General features: G+C 47.7%; 1 protein-coding gene across 7 annotated transcripts in view; it reads right to left on the reverse strand.

Annotated features, from left to right (window-relative positions):
- Positions 1-15,641, reverse strand: part of Dcun1d4 (defective in cullin neddylation 1 domain containing 4) — a 75,680-nt gene that overhangs the window by 51,210 nt on the left and 8,829 nt on the right. For 2 of the 7 annotated variants that reach the window (XR_005287145.1, XM_038345297.1), the window contains exon 1: positions 4,109-4,132. The exons of 3 other annotated variants lie outside the window; for them this stretch is intronic. The gene's annotated coding sequence lies outside the window, so the exon portion shown is untranslated. Of the gene's footprint in view, positions 1-6; positions 191-4,108; positions 4,146-15,641 lie in introns of those variants that run through there. 2 more of the 7 variants (XM_038345309.1, XM_038345336.1) reach the window with 2 other exon arrangements.

The raw sequence follows: 15,641 nt of genomic DNA on the forward strand, positions 1-15,641 counted from the left end.
ACTTACAGGTCAACAACAAACGCAACTACTGACTCAGCCCCCAGAACCAGCTCTGACCATAGAGTCCAATCTGCAACCAAATGCTAACGGTCATGGGAGTTCATGTCAACTCCACGGTACAAAGAAAATACTGCAGGAGCTGTGAAATCCTGCCAGCAGCCAACCTGCATTTCCCTGGAAGATACAAATAATGTCAGCAACTCAAAGGAGCCATGCAAATCGAAAATGGCTCAGATCTCCGAGGAAATGGGCTCGCTTTCCCATCCTTCCCTGGAATTTTGTTATGATAAGCACACTTGCAGCCAGAAAAATGACAGAATGGCGTCCCAATATTTGGCACTTTGCAACTTTACAGCATATTTCCTCTGTGGCTGATTATACAGTATTATCTGTCACAGGCACTACCCCTCCACCTCCCTTAAACACACAGAGAAAGAACGGCCTTATGGGCGGGGGTCCCAGAGCAACAGTAGAAAATGCCACAGACTCAACAGTCACACTCCTGAGGAAGCAGTCCCCAGCAAAGGAGCATCCATGTGCCACCTCTAACCACTTCGGGACTGCACGCTATGGCAGGCATGAGAGACTCCGGAGGCTGCTCCATGCCAGAACCCGGCACAGAACAACCGCAGTGCTCTACCAGGCTGTGAAATCTCCCACGTCAAATGTTTGTATGGGCGAGGATCTAGTAGCAGTAGATCATGACCTAGCACGTATGAAGCCCCAGTCAATCCCTAGCATCACACACATGCAGACAAGATTTATAAAGTATGCCCACATATGCAGCCTACAGAAAGGAGCTGAAAGGTTATTAATAACTTGATATTTGAAAAAGTATCAGTAAGTATTTTTATAAATAGCAGGATTAACACTAATTCCATCTTTCCAATCACACGTGTTAGATCGAAAGTGGCCTAGAAGAGGCACTCTCGGGGTCACACCATTCTAAGTCACTTCACCGTTAGCACTGGGGACAGGCACCAGCTGCAGAGAGCACTCCCAGGGTCAGATGCGACCCTGTGAACTGTCTGCTGGGTTGGACCCATGGGCTGCTGCTCTCAATCTGTCAAAAAGGCTCCCCTGCCCTAGGAATCCCTTCACGGGCAGCCCTGCAGGGCTGGGAGCCAGGCAACAAGATGTCCCTGACACGCACAGGGGGCACAGGAACAGACGACACACATGCGCACTTGCTCTGCTCGAGCAGCCTCTGCCGTCTAGAACGTACAACAGACCTAAAGATGGACTCCTGGCCAGGCGCGGTGGTGCTCCCCTGAAATCCTCCCCTGAAATCCCACTGCACTGGGGCCCGGGGAGCAGGGCATGTCCAAGACCCAATCTTAGAAACACAAACAAACAAAAGCTAAGACCCCTGTTAACTGTTTGAGCCTGAATAATCCAGCCATGCTTAAGGTAAATGTCACAGGGTCAATCCAGATGATCCACTTCATACACCTGCACAGGAAAGGCTGAGAAAGACACACACGAGAAGAGTGTACATATGTGCACATGTGTGCTCAGTACACATACCTCCTCTTGTTTATCTAAATAAAAATGGACAGGATCTCCAAGCCGGAAACAACGGTGTTCACCTGGCCTACAAGAGGCAGTGGGGGCTGAAATACACAACTCCCACACCACAGCCATCTCAGGATCCTGTTTAGAAGCGGGAAGCAGGCCTACACACTCCATTATCACTTTGCTCCCCACCCCAACCGGAAACCAAGGCTGAGACCAAGGACTGTCTTGCCACTGAGGACAACAGAAGGGAAGGCAAAAAGGACATGTCAAAGGCCAGAACGCATGTAGCACACATCCCTGTGGCCCCCAAATGTCACCTCACTAGCCTCCAGATTCTGCATTAGCATGCCTACACAAACTGAAGTTGTTCAACCTTCCCCTTTCCTGTACTAAAGATAGAAGCTGCACAAGAGAAGCGGGTTACCCTCACAGGGAGTCCCCACTTTCATGATAATACACCTGTCCCGGCTTCTGAGTGTCTTTCACACCAGCCCACAAATCCTTCTCTTTCCACTCCACACCCATCTTCTCCCCCTCTACACTCAACCCAGTCCCCAGGGGTGTAAGCCCAAAGCAACACTGTCCTTCACATCCCAACCGTGGGGCCTAGAAGTTGGTCCAAATCGCCAGTCCACAGGTTTTAGTTAAAACAAGTTACCCTGTATAGTGCTATAACGACGAAACCAAGCAACTGGCTGCCTACACAATGCCGAGACGGGTCAGGCCCCAACCACAATGCCTGGAATACTCAATTAAAACTACCAACTCCACACCAAATAGTTCCAACTCCACAGGAAATAGTTTTTAATTACGTAGGTGTAACTCCAAAGACCTATCAAAGACCCCAAAGCCAGAACTCTGTGACTGCAGCAAGGGGACTGACACAGCTCAACCCATAACAGCACTGGTATGCACAGAAGTATAGACAGACATACACAGAGATGTGGTGGCAGGAAATCTCCACACAGAGAAAGACACATGAATGCTTACAGCTACAGTCTATATACGTGTCTCACTTCACTAAAGGCAAGAAAAGGGTCCATTTCACAAGTCACGTGCCATGTCAAGCACCCATTTCCATACCCAGTTCCTACCACAATCGCTAGGTTGTCGCTGCACTGGAAAAGGCAAAGGAAAAACAGATGAAACCAGTAACACCAAGAGTCCTTTAGTTTCACAGCGTAAGACGACATGAATTTAGCAGGAAAAAATAGCAATAAAAGATAAATTCACAGAGGTTAAGAGATACTGGATTTATGGTTCATCTGTTCCAAGCTCAGGGCAAGTAATAGACCTTGAAATCTAAAATAGATTTCACATCCTTAAGGCAGAGATGTCAGGGTAAAGATCAAACGCTTTACAGAGAATAAATTCAGGAAAGCACTAACAGATTCATAAAAATCTCCGGCTCCTCTTTCAGTTCCAAAGGATAAATGCAAGGTTAAGTCAACTGTTCTCCGGGATCCAAAGGCTCTGCACAGCGAGCAGGGTGGGCTGGCTGCAGGTGCCGGGCGCCCCTCTAGAGTCCACGGTAAGGCCACAGTCAGCTCTGCACAGCACAGCCCGCCTGATAAAGACCTCACCTAAATTATCTTCTGGGTATCTTCAAACCCACCAACAAACGCTGACTGGGTATGAAAATGTCGTCTGATTTAATTACTATCTCTGTGATCTGTGCAAGATGAAAGGGAAGGGAGGGCTCAGACCACTCCACTAAACCACTGTAGATTAGAACTCTGCAGCACTCGCCGACACAGCACTATCAGGGATCATGTGATTTCAGGTTACATTCAGACATAACCATCAAACAACACTTAAATTACTAATACTTTATATATCCGTAACAATGAGAAACAATTTAAAAGCACAATAAACACAATCCTTCCTTTCTACCATAATGCCAATTGTAAAATATAACTGAGATATCTCAATTATAACAGCATCAAAAAGCAATAATACACATAGGACTAAACTTCAAAATGTGAGACAAATGCAGAAACAGTCATGTTCAGTGAAAAACGTAATTGTAGAGATGGTTATTTCTGGAAGGGAAAATGCCAACATTATGAAGCAATGGCTTCTCCCTTCAGTAGATTACAAATTAAAAGCAATCAAATTCCTATTCTGCCTGTTCTGCAGTTTTTCACCTACCCCACCCCCTTACCCCCACAGCCTTCCTTACCCCCAAAGACATCCCCTACCCCCACAGCCATCTTTACCCCCACAGCCATCCCTACCCCCCCAGCCACCCCTACCCCCACAGATATCCCCCACCCCCACAGATATCCCCCACCCCCACAGCCATTCTTACCCCCACAGCCATCCCTACCCTCACAGATATCCCCCACCCCCACAGCCATCCCCACCCCTCAGCCACCCCTACCCCCACAGATATCCCCTACCCCCACAGATATCCCCCACCCCCACAGCCATCTCCTACTCCTGGAAAAAAAGGATAGTAGGCTAAAGGAAGACTTGGAAGCAGTTCTAAGAACAAAGAGGCTAGCCCTGCAAGCAACAGCTGAAATGACCAGGGAAGAGCATGAAGTCTGGAGCAGAGGCAGAGAAACCACTGAGGGTCAGACTATACCTGGGGCTTTGCGGATCCCATAGGTCTGCGGTGCAACTACTTGGCCACTGCAGCTCCAGTGCAGACAACCAGTACATGAACAAAAGAGGGAGGCTGTTTTCCAACAAAATATCATTTGTAGAAACTAGGCAGTGGGCAGGACTTGGTCCCTAGGTCACTGCCTGCCAATGCCTGGGGTAAAACAGTGCGACAGTTACAACAGTAGACTGTGCAGGGCAGCAGTAGATGGAAGGGACGAGATAAACATGGGTCTCTGTGTAGAAACATGCACATAATTAACATGATAAAAGAGCCCTTCTTTTTTATTTTTAACACCAACTCTCTACACACCATCCTAGCTGGCCTGGAGCTCACTATATAAACCAGAATGGCCTGGAACTCAGAGATCCTCCTGCCTCTGCCTCCCAAATGCTGGGATTAAAGTCACATGCTAATCAATAGAAAAAGGTTGTCTTTCAGAAGAAACAGAATAATCAGGGAGCATGTGGAGCAAACTAAACTCATTCCCACCTCAGCCACAGTGGAAAGGGAAGGTGTTCAAGGCCAAAGACAGTGGTTTGTCTGGGCCAGAGCACGCACTCACCTTACCTGCAGCTCATCAATCCACCTCCTGATGCTCTGCGAGCACGCCACACCCGTCCATGAGCACACCACATGCACCCATGCACCCACCAGCACACCACATGCGCCCATGAGCACACCACACGCGTATACCTCAGAGTCTTTGCACATGCTTCCCTGGCCTTGAATCTTCCTCCCACTAAGAACGACATGGTGTATCCTCACACTTAAGTGTGTCATTTAAATAACCCAATCTTGCAGACCAACAGGCAGGATGTCATCTGCGCTCTGCCACCATGGACACTCTGCTCTTCCCTGCTACATGTGTGGCACATACCATACGCTGATAAACTGTCTCGACTCTACAGAGCCAGGATCTGATCCTCTGCTGTATTCCGAATACCCAGAACACTACCTGCTCATATAAAGTGCCCAACAAAGATTCAGAACAGCGAATGAATGCAGGTACAGAGCTAACAAACTATGATATGGTGGGGTGTTTCAAGTCGTCTTCAAATGTGACAAGTGACATGAGAAAGGTAAATAATGAGCCTGTGAACCCTGCTTAAGAGTTCAGACAGAGTATCCCAAGACTTTGTGTTCAACTTTCCTGCCAGAGGGCATGCAGATAGAGCAGGTACAAGTGGCATATTCAGTCAGCACTAACTCTACCCAGTGGCAAATTATCTACCACACCTTCACATGAAAGCTAACTTGAGCATGGCACAAAGCTGCACATGGTACCACCAGGCTCCCGGCGGCTGGCATGCATGCCTACTGTACTGTCTACTGCACTGACTGTGCAGGCCAGCTGCTACTGCAAGCTAACTCCTTCAGAGAACACATGGCCTCATGAGGCCAAAATGAAGTCTTTATTCGCCTTAGCGAGGAAATGATCTGCACATAAATCTTTACTGGAATGCACGGGGAAAAGGGGATCACACTGAGATGGCTTTTCCTTTTAACTATCTCAAACAGGTCAGATGGTAGCACTGGCCAAGCTGGGAATAAGTCACACGTGGTTGTGGTTTGAAAGAAAATGCCCCCCCAAAGGGAATGGCACTATTGAGAGGTGTGGCCTTGTTGGAGTAGGTGTGGTCTCATTGGAGGAAGTGTGCTACTGTAGAAGTGGGCTTTGAGGTCTCATATATGCTCAAGCTACACCCAGTGAGACAGTCTACTTCCTGTTGCCTGAAAGTCAAAATATCAACACTTGACTATTTCTCCAGCACCATGCAGACATACGCTACCATATCGCACCATGATGATAATGGACTAAATCTCTAAAAATGTAAGCCAATTAAATGTTTTCCTTTAATAGAGTTGCTGTGGCCATGGTGTCTCTTCACAGTGACAGAAACCCTAACTAAGGAAGAAGTTGGTACCAGGGACAGAGGTATTGCTGTGATAGGCTTGACTATGCTTTTGTTTGAAGGATAAAGGACCTTCGGACTGTGGATTAGAAAAGCAGTTGTATGCTTTAAGTGCTGCTCAATGGGCCACACCAGTAAAAGCATGGAAGATAATGTTGTTAAGAGTGATTTGAACTGTGAGCGGCTGGCTCAAGTGGTTTCAGAGGAGACTAATTTCAGCATGCTGCCTCGAGATTGTTCTTGGGATATTTTGGTGAAGGAAGTGGCTGCTATGTCCTTGTCTGAAAAGTTTGCCTGAGTCTTAAGTGAAGAGTTTTGGATTAATTCCCTTAGCAGAGGAAATCTCAGAACAGCCTAGTATAGACTCTGTGGTGTGGTTATCAGTGTTAACTCTAAGGAAGATCTATAATGAAAAGGAGCAAGCTGAGCAAGGGAAAATATTTGAGGAGAAAAGGAGCACCACAGAGTGGAATGGAGCTAAAGCCTGTACTCAAGGAGATAAACAGATTAGGAAATAGAATAAAGGGAGTTGACACCATTAGGAGGCGTGGCTTTGTTGGAGTAGGTGTGGCCTTTTTGGAGGAAGTGTGTCACTGTGGAGGTGGGCTTCGAGGTCTCACATATGCTGCAGCCATGCCCAGAGTCTCAGATACTTCCTGCTGAATGCATATCAAGATGTAGGACTCCAGGCTCCAGCACCATGTCTGCCTACACACCCCCATGTCCCACAAGGTAACAATGGACTAAACCTCTGAACTGTAAGCCAGCACCAATTAAACGTTTGCCTTTATAAGAGTAGCCACGGTCATGGTGTCTCTTCACAGCCATAGACCACTGACTAAGACACAACCTCCTAACTGCTAGCTCAAAGCTACTTCCTCCACTCCACCTCCTTATGAAGATAAGATCACATTCCACATAAAATGTACTGCCTTAGCTATCAAGTACACAAATCATTTCAATATTAAAAAGAATATTAAAGCCGGGCGGTGGTGGTGCACGCCTTTAATCCCAGCACTCGGGAGGCAGAGGCAGGCGGATCTCTGTGAGTTCGAGACCAGCCTGATCTACAAGAGCTAGTTCCAGGACAGGCTCCAAAGCCACAGAGAAACCCTGTCTCGAAAAAAAAAAAAAAAAAAAAAAAAAAAAAAAAAAAGAATATTAAAACTGGCTAAATCTCAAAACACTCCACCAACTTTTTAAGGGAAAAATGGACCAGGGCCATAAGAGAATACAAAAAAAAAAAAAAAAAAAACCCATAAAGGGAAGGTATCCAAGTTATCCATCCATCTGCAGACAAGAGATTTGATTGCTCAACTGACTGAGACAGACAGGTCATAGAGATAACTAATACCACTGTGGTTAGGTTAGATCTCATAAATTCAGTGATGCTCCAGGGTATAAAATAGCATGCAAAGAGCAATGCCTTTGTTCAACAGCAAAAACATCACTGCTTGGGAAGAACCAAGAAAGCATCAACACTTATGACAGCTACAAAGACCAAAATACCTGCAAGGAAATCAACCATCATTTACACTGAAAATTACAAAATCCTGGTGAAACTGGGGAGAACATGAAACAGAAAAATACCCCACGTTCACGGACTAGAATATTGCTAAAATATACTGCTACCCAAAGCAGCCTCAAGATACAAATCAATTCCTATTAAAATATTAACACCTTTCACAAAAATAGAAAAGTGTTTAAAAATCTGTGTGGAATTTACAAAAGACTGAACAACAAAAAAATTCTTGAGCAAAAAGGGAAAAAAAGCTCAAGGCTCTAATACCTGACTTCAGAACACACGACAAAGCTGGGAGGTGGTGGCACACTCCTTTAATCCCAGCACTCAGGAGGCAGAGGCAGGTGGGTATCTGAGCTCCAGGCCAGTCTGGTCTACAAAGTGACCAAGGCAGCCAGGGCTATACAAAGAAACCGTGTCTTAAAAACACAAAAACAAAACAAAAACCGAAGAAATTACAAAGCAATAGTAAACAAAACAGCTTGTTCTGGTATTCTCTAGAGTCACAGAACTTAAAGGAATGAATCCCCGCCCCCGTGTGTGTGTGTGTGTGTGTGTGTGTGTGTGTGAGAGAGAGAGAGAGAGAGAGAGAGAGAGAGATCCCAGTACTCTGGAGGTTGAGGCAGGTGGATCCCTGTGAGTTTGAGCCCCACATGGTCTATATAGTGAGTTTCAGGATTCCAGGGCTATATAGTGAGACCATACCTCAAAAATAAACAAAAAAATGATTAACTAATTAAAAGTCAATTCAAAATAGATCAAAGACTTAAACATAGACCCCAAACTATGCAACTATGAAAATAATAGGGAAGGTGCTTCAGGGCACACGTCCGGATAGTGTTTTTTATATGACCCAAAAACAAACAAAAAAAGGTAGCAAAAGCAAAAGTTGACAAATGGCAAATGAAAAGGCAAGAAAAGGAAACAGTCAATGGAGGAAGAGAAGAGAGTGTCTGCAAGCCTCCTCGCTTGCCTGGGAATTTATTAAGACATGAATGATCTTAAACATGCCAACAGTAAAAAACAAACAAACAAAAAAAAAAAAACACTATTTAAAAATGGACAAATGACCTGCATGGATACTGGCTTAAGAGGTAAAAGACAAATGAGTAACAAATGCATGAAAAATAAAAAAGTTCAACATCAGTAACCAGAGCAATGCCTTTCAAAGTCATAATGGGACATTATCTCACCAGGTTAAAATAGTATTATCCAGCCGGGCAGTGGTGGCACACACCTTTAATCCCAGCACTCAGGAGGCAGAGGTAGACCCTGGTCTACGGAGTGAGTTCCAGGACAGCCAGAGCTACATGGAGAAATCATGTCTTTGAAAAGAAAAAAAGTATTATCCAAAAGACAGCAAGCATTGCTGCGTGGGATGTGGAAAACTCTTACATTTTCCTAGTGGAAATAAATTAGTGCAGCCATTAAGAAACAGTGTGGGGCTCCTCAAAAACTAGGAAATGGAGCCCCATATGATGTGCCCTCACTGCTGGGTGTACATAGAGAGGCTGAAGGAAGGACACAGGGGGGTCTCAGCATATTTATGGGTCACTGCTCACTAAGGCAAGCAGTCAGCCTTAGCATGCAGCAAACATGGTGCATGTACATGGTGGAACACTACACAGCCACGTACACGGTGGAACACTACACGGCCACGTACGCGGTGGAACACTACACAGCCATGTACGCGGTGGAACACTACACGGCCATGTACATGGAACACTACACAGGATTGTACACGTTGGAACACTATACAGCATGTACACAGTAGAACACTACACAGCCACGTACGCGGTGGAATATTACACAGCCGCAACAGAAAGAAGCCCTGGCGTCTGCAGCAACACACATGGAACTGGAGGGCATTTAGAGAAAAGTAAGGCACAAAGAGACAAATACTGCATTTTCACTTGGTTTTAACTGATACATAGCAACAACTGGACATGTTTTGGAGGTCCCATGTGACATCATAAAACATATATATAATGTGTTGATCAGATCCGGGTGACTGGTATGTCTGTCATCTCAGATGTATGTCATTTGAATGGGATTATTCATAATCTGCGTATAAACTTAGAAGCTCTTCTCAAAGTCCAAGCCAGGCATGGTGGTGTGCACCTATAATACTGGTACTTGAGAGGCAGAGGCAGGAGGACTGGTGGGAGTCCAGAGCCAGCCTATCCTACAGAGCATGCTCCAGGCCAGCTTAGTGAGGTATACACTGTAAGCACTAGGCCACCTGGGGCTACAGAATTAGACCCTGCTCCAAAAAGTACAGAATATTGGTTAGCAGAGCCTATGACGGAGAAATGAAGATGAGATGGTTCAAGAGTCTGGGGTAGGGCTGCACCGGGGGAATCAGTTCTTGTGTTACGTAGGACACGAGGTTCAATATGCTTGGCAACAAGTACATGCATATTTCAAATTACCTAGTCAAGAGGACTTTCAATAGGCCCACGGGAATGGTATGTCTGTGGTGACAGACATGCCAATCACTCCATGATCTGATCACCACTCATCTCACGCACGCACGCACACGCACGCACGCACGCACGCACACGCACTACAATGGCATGCTGTACCCTCAAAACATGTACAATTACTATGTCAGTTAAAATTAAAAATACATTTTTAAAAACTTAATGCTTACAAATAATGTCTATTCTGCCCCCGTCTTTGAGAGCGCTGCCCATTTATTACTCTATGCTAAGCCTGTCCGACTGTCTAGCAGCTGTCTGCAGCATTTCACGGGAGGAAGGGTGGTAACAAGAGAGGCGCTCGACGCCGTCGCTCACATCTCAAGTGCGCCGTGTTCTCTTGGTCGAAGACTCACAAAGGTATCTGATTATTATCTAAACTCCAGCAAACAGCGTTCTCAGGTACAAATATTTGAAATATGCCACTGTGCTCACAATAAATGCCTTTTCTGTGACGATGAAAATCGTGAGGTGACCCTGCAGGGGAGGGGGAAGGGGAGGGGGAGGAGCTCTGGGTAAGAGCTGAATAACAGCCACGGTATTGCCAGAAAAGCAAAACAGAAGGAAAGGTATCAAAATCACTGCATCGCAGGGACCATGCAGTGCAGGGCTGCTGCGCCTCTCCCACAGGGCTCAAGGCAACACACGGAAGGACCTCCACTTTTCTAAGTGTTATGGAAGAAGGAAACTCAGTGACAGCCACTGTAAAGGTTACTTGGCTTCCTTCCCTCTAGAAACACAAGTCCATGCAAGGCCCCATTTGACTGTCTCATTCCTTCTGGATCATTCCATTGTTACAACCACACTTTTCCTCAAGTACTGAAGTCGTGTCCTACTTGAAATTTACTTGAAATTTACTCTGTCCTCTGCCTCCCTGACACTTGGAATTCACAGGCCCAACTGATGGGGAATCTTTGTCAACCAATTATCTTTAAGCGGTGGGACCAAGTTAGGGTGTGGCTTTCTGGGACTGGAGAAAACCACCACGTGGCCCAGGTGCGCTCGCTCTCTCTGTGGTTTCTGGCAGCACAGCTGAGTTTGGACTTCTTGTTCCTGTTTCGTGAGTTTACCCCTTATAATAAATAAAAATACAATTGTTTTACCTTTTAGCTAGCCTGGCTATTTCTCGAATCGAGGTAATTCAACACCCAATATCTGTCTTCCCTGAGTTATCTATTAGAGCATGCCCTCCTCAGATCTGACTTCCCCCCCCAGAGCAGACCGTCCTGCTGCAGGGCCTTGCAATTTACTCTGCCCTCTGCCTTCCCAACACCTGGAATTCACAGGCCCAGCAGCTGTCTTCCCTGAGTTATCTACCGGAGCATGCCCTCCTCGTATCTGACCACCCCACCCAGAGCAGAACATCATCCTCCAGGAGGTTCAGGCCTCCTCACAGGCCTCGCCACCTGTTGGATGGTATTCTGAACAGTTCCATTGACATGCAATTCTCATTCCACATCATCCACCATCAGAGGTATCCAATGCAGTGGCTTTAGTATATTCAGGGAGTTGTCCGACCGTCACCACAGACGAGTTCCGGGCCATTTCTATCACATTCACCACCAGTCCTCACTTGCCCCCCCCCCCCCCTTCAACATGAGGCCACCACCAATCTCCTTCCTGCCTCTTCAGATCCGCTTATTCTGAACATCTTAGACCACAGCCAACAACATAAGACAGCTGTGACAGAGCAGAGGCCAGCACCCAGCAGGCTGAGGAGGGCAGAGCATTCAAGATGCACAGCTCTGAAGGCAAAGCAGGCATGTATGTGGCTGAGGGTGAGGCTTGAACTTGTTTAAAATGCTGCTCCCTCTCAGAACTCAGGAGGCGGAGGCAGGAGGATCCCAAGATCAAGGCCAGTCTGAGCAGGCAGAAGGCAGGTCGAATCAAAAGTCATTACTGACTGGAACTTGAGCTCAGAGATACACGGGACACAGGATTTGAAAAGTACACTATGTAATTTTTTTAAAAACTACAGTAAAGTAAATTCATTCCAAAATGGCTTGGGATACGGTGTCTTCCAAAAATGAAGCCTATACTTTTGTGAAAACTAAACACAAAATGTTTTAAGTGATCTAATTCCAAGTTACAACTTCACACACAAATTAAGTTATTGGCTGTATGAGATGGCACAGGTCTTCCATGTGTGTATTTGAACATTCTTACTTTTAAGGCAAAATTATTAAAACACAGTAATGTGTTAGCCAGGCGGTGGCGGCGCACGCCTTTAATCCCATCACTCGGAAGGCAGAGGCTGGGGGATCTCTATAAATTCAAGGGCAGCCTGGTCTACAGAGCAAGTTCCAGGACAGCTGGGCTACAAAGAAAGAAAAAAGAGAGGGAGGAGGTAGGGGGACAGAGGGAGGGAGGGAGGGAGGGAGGGAGGGAGGGAGGGAGGGAGGGAGGGAGGGAGGGAGGGAAGAGAAAGGAAAGGAAAGGAAAGGAAAGGAAAGGAAAGGAAAGGAAAGGAAAGGAAAGGAAAGGAAAAACAAAGGGCTGTGAAAACACTTTCTCACGCTGTAAACTAGGTAGGAGACCCCAAAAGCCAGGTTGCAGTCAGTTCCACACCGCATGGCCTTCATTGCCAGAAGTGGACATTTCTTCTTCTACTAAATGGCTAGTGGTGCCCATCTTACAAGGACGTTGCAACAATTAAAATGCTTAGAGAGCAGTGCCTGCGGCACAGTAGGTGACAACAAGGTGCTGGCTACAAGTCAGAGGGGCAGCACCTTTTACTAAATTTTTTTTTTTTTTTGGTTTTTCGAGACAGGGTTTCCCTGTAGTTTCTAGAGCCTGTCCTGGAACTAGCTCTTGTAGACCAGGCTGGCCTCGAACTCAGAGATCCTCCTGCCTCTGCCTCCCGAGTGCTGGGATTAAAGGCGTGCGCCACCGCCGCCTGGGCTTGGGGCAGCACCTTTTAAACCTTCTCCCATCAGAGTCAAACCAACCCCAGCTTGCTATCCACGTAAGTAACACTCAAGCAGCCTATAGGCCCAGAGGAGCAGGATCTGACACGGAGGGAAGCAGGGTCTGACACCAGGGAAGCAGGGTCTGACACTCAGGGAAGCAGGGTCTGACACCAGGGAAGCAGGGTCTGACACTCAGGGAAGCAGGGTCTGACACCAGGGAAGCAGGGTCTGACACCAGGGAAGCAGGGTCTGACACCCAGGGAAGCAGGGTCTGACCCAGTCAATGAATGAAAATGGGAGAGTGGATTTTAACACCCAGCACCTCATCTCAGCCATCACCTGCCAGCAGCCAACGCCTCTCCACTGACCAGGACTCTGCAGAGGAGACTAATCCAGCACCCTGCAGAGAAGGGTCGAGACCCAGGGCAGGCAAACCAGGCAAGGGAGGAAAGTGTTAACTTCATTCGTCTGGCCAGCGTACACTCGCTATTGGACAAAAAGCCAAGGAGGGAGCTACAGAAGGAATACTGACGAGCAGTCACTGTGGGGTGTGACGCAGCATTTGCAGAGTACAAGATCCAAAATTAAATCCAGCCAAGCATCCAGTTGGCAGGCGCCTTCCTCCTGGCTCTCACAGAACCCAGGGAAGAGGCTGGTAGAAGCAACCAGCCACCCCAAGAGGAGGCGTGCCACCCAGCACCCAGTGTCTGCACACGCCACTGCCATCTCAAAGGATCCAGTCACTTCAGGACATACTAGCTGGCTGTGCTCCCAATGTGCCACGGTACAAAGGACTCCAGATTCTGTCTCCTCACCCTGCCTACCATTGAGAACACTGTTCCATGGGGTCATTCAGAGACAAAGTACCCTTCAATCTTGATAATGATGCAGAAGCCAGGTTAGGAGAAAAGAATGTCAGGTCTGGTACACTCCAGGTCAGAGTCCCAACTCTGCTGGGTCCCAGCTGAGACACCTCATAGATCACCAACCTAACTCACGGTACCTCAGTGCCCCCATCTGTTGAGCCAGATTGGCAGGATCCCCTCCATAGGCTCCTGGAGGCAACAGTGAGCTGGTGTGCAATGCACACTAGCAGAGCACTGCCCACAGCGCACACCAGCTCCACTGCCCACGCCAGCTCCACTGCCCACGCCAGCTCCACTGCCCACACCACATGCCAGCTCCACCTCCCCCTATCATGATCCAGAAGAGCCCTGGCCTGGACCTGGAATGGCCAGAAAGACAAGTCGGAGGGGATAACAAGGAGATGGATCCTTCAGGCCATCAGTACAATACCCCTGGACTGACCGACAACCACCCTGTCCCATTTAATTGCTCAGGACAAAAAGTCTATGGAATAGTTTGGGGAGTGGCATCTTAGAGATGTTAACAATAAACACTTACCCAGGACCTAAGACAAAAAGTGGGGGTGGGGCTAACTTAATTATAAAAGCTACTGAGTGGCTCTAAGCAAAGTCGCATTTTTCTGGCTTTTTTCTGCACTGCTGTTAGGTATCACCTATATTCTAAAACTCACAAGAGTATTTCCACATACACCTATTTAAGATGAAATCTCAGCAACTGAGACTGTTTCAGCAGCAAATAAGAGAGTACAGAGTACTTTTCTGGGCCACAGTTCTCCAGCAGGGTTAAGTTCCTGTTGCCACTTCAAGTAGCCTTGCCAAGGAAGGGGTGTAGAGGAGCAAGCTGCAAGACCTCAGGCACCCTACCCACTAAGTCACTCCAAGAGGAAGAATCTGAGGTACAGGAGGCAGAGCCAACGAACGGGCTCTGACCCGGCCAGTCAACCGCCATGAGAGCATGCTCCCTTGGAGGCGTAACTGAAAAGCAAACAGGCGATGCTGGGGCCCGTCCACCTGCAGTGTGGAGCAGTCCGACCTGGAGCCAGAAGACCCAGCTAAAACAAGCATGCAATGCTGGGGTCCATCCACCTGCGGTGTGGAGCAGTCCGACCTGGAGCCAGAAGACCCAGCTAAAACAAGCATGCAATGCTGGGGTCCATCCACCTGCGGTGTGGAGCAGTCCGACCTGGAGCCAGAAGACCCAGCTAAAACAAGCATGCAATGCTGGGGTCCATCCACCTGCGGTGTGGAGCAGTCCGACCTGGAGCCAGAAGACCCAGCTAAATCTCAAGCCACTGTATAAAAGCTTCACGACCTTGAGGTTACCTTTCCTGTACTCTAGCTTCCTCACCTGTGAAATGTGGGTGCAACAGATCAGCTCTGAGTGGGAGTGGAGAGCACAGGAGTAAGAGACCTTAGCCCCCACCCCAAGTCCCTTTATATCTTTTCCCAGTGTCCTGTCTCCCATCTCTTGCTTCCCGTCCACTCATGCAATCCACAGGTCCCACTCTGCAACCTCACCTTCTCCTGCACTCAGCTCCCAACGCTCCCACCTGGCTGCCACAGGTCTGCCCACTCCCTCTGTCCTCCCAAGCCTACCTACTCATGAACTGTTTTCCCAATGAAACCCCAAAGGCTAAGCTGACAGGGCAATTCTGCCCCTTCCTACCCAGCTAGTAAGTCCAGCTGTGCGCCTCCTCCTGGTCCCACTAACCCAGCAGCTGCCATTCATTCCTCACCTGCCCACTGCCTCTGTCCCCTGCACATTCTCTGGAGAAGCAGGCCCCAGGGGACCCTGTCTGTTACAGCAGGGTCTGGGGACAGC

Source organism: Arvicola amphibius, chromosome 1 (assembly GCF_903992535.2).
Source record: "Arvicola amphibius chromosome 1, mArvAmp1.2, whole genome shotgun sequence".
Classification (NCBI taxonomy): Eukaryota; Metazoa; Chordata; class Mammalia; order Rodentia; family Cricetidae; genus Arvicola; species Arvicola amphibius.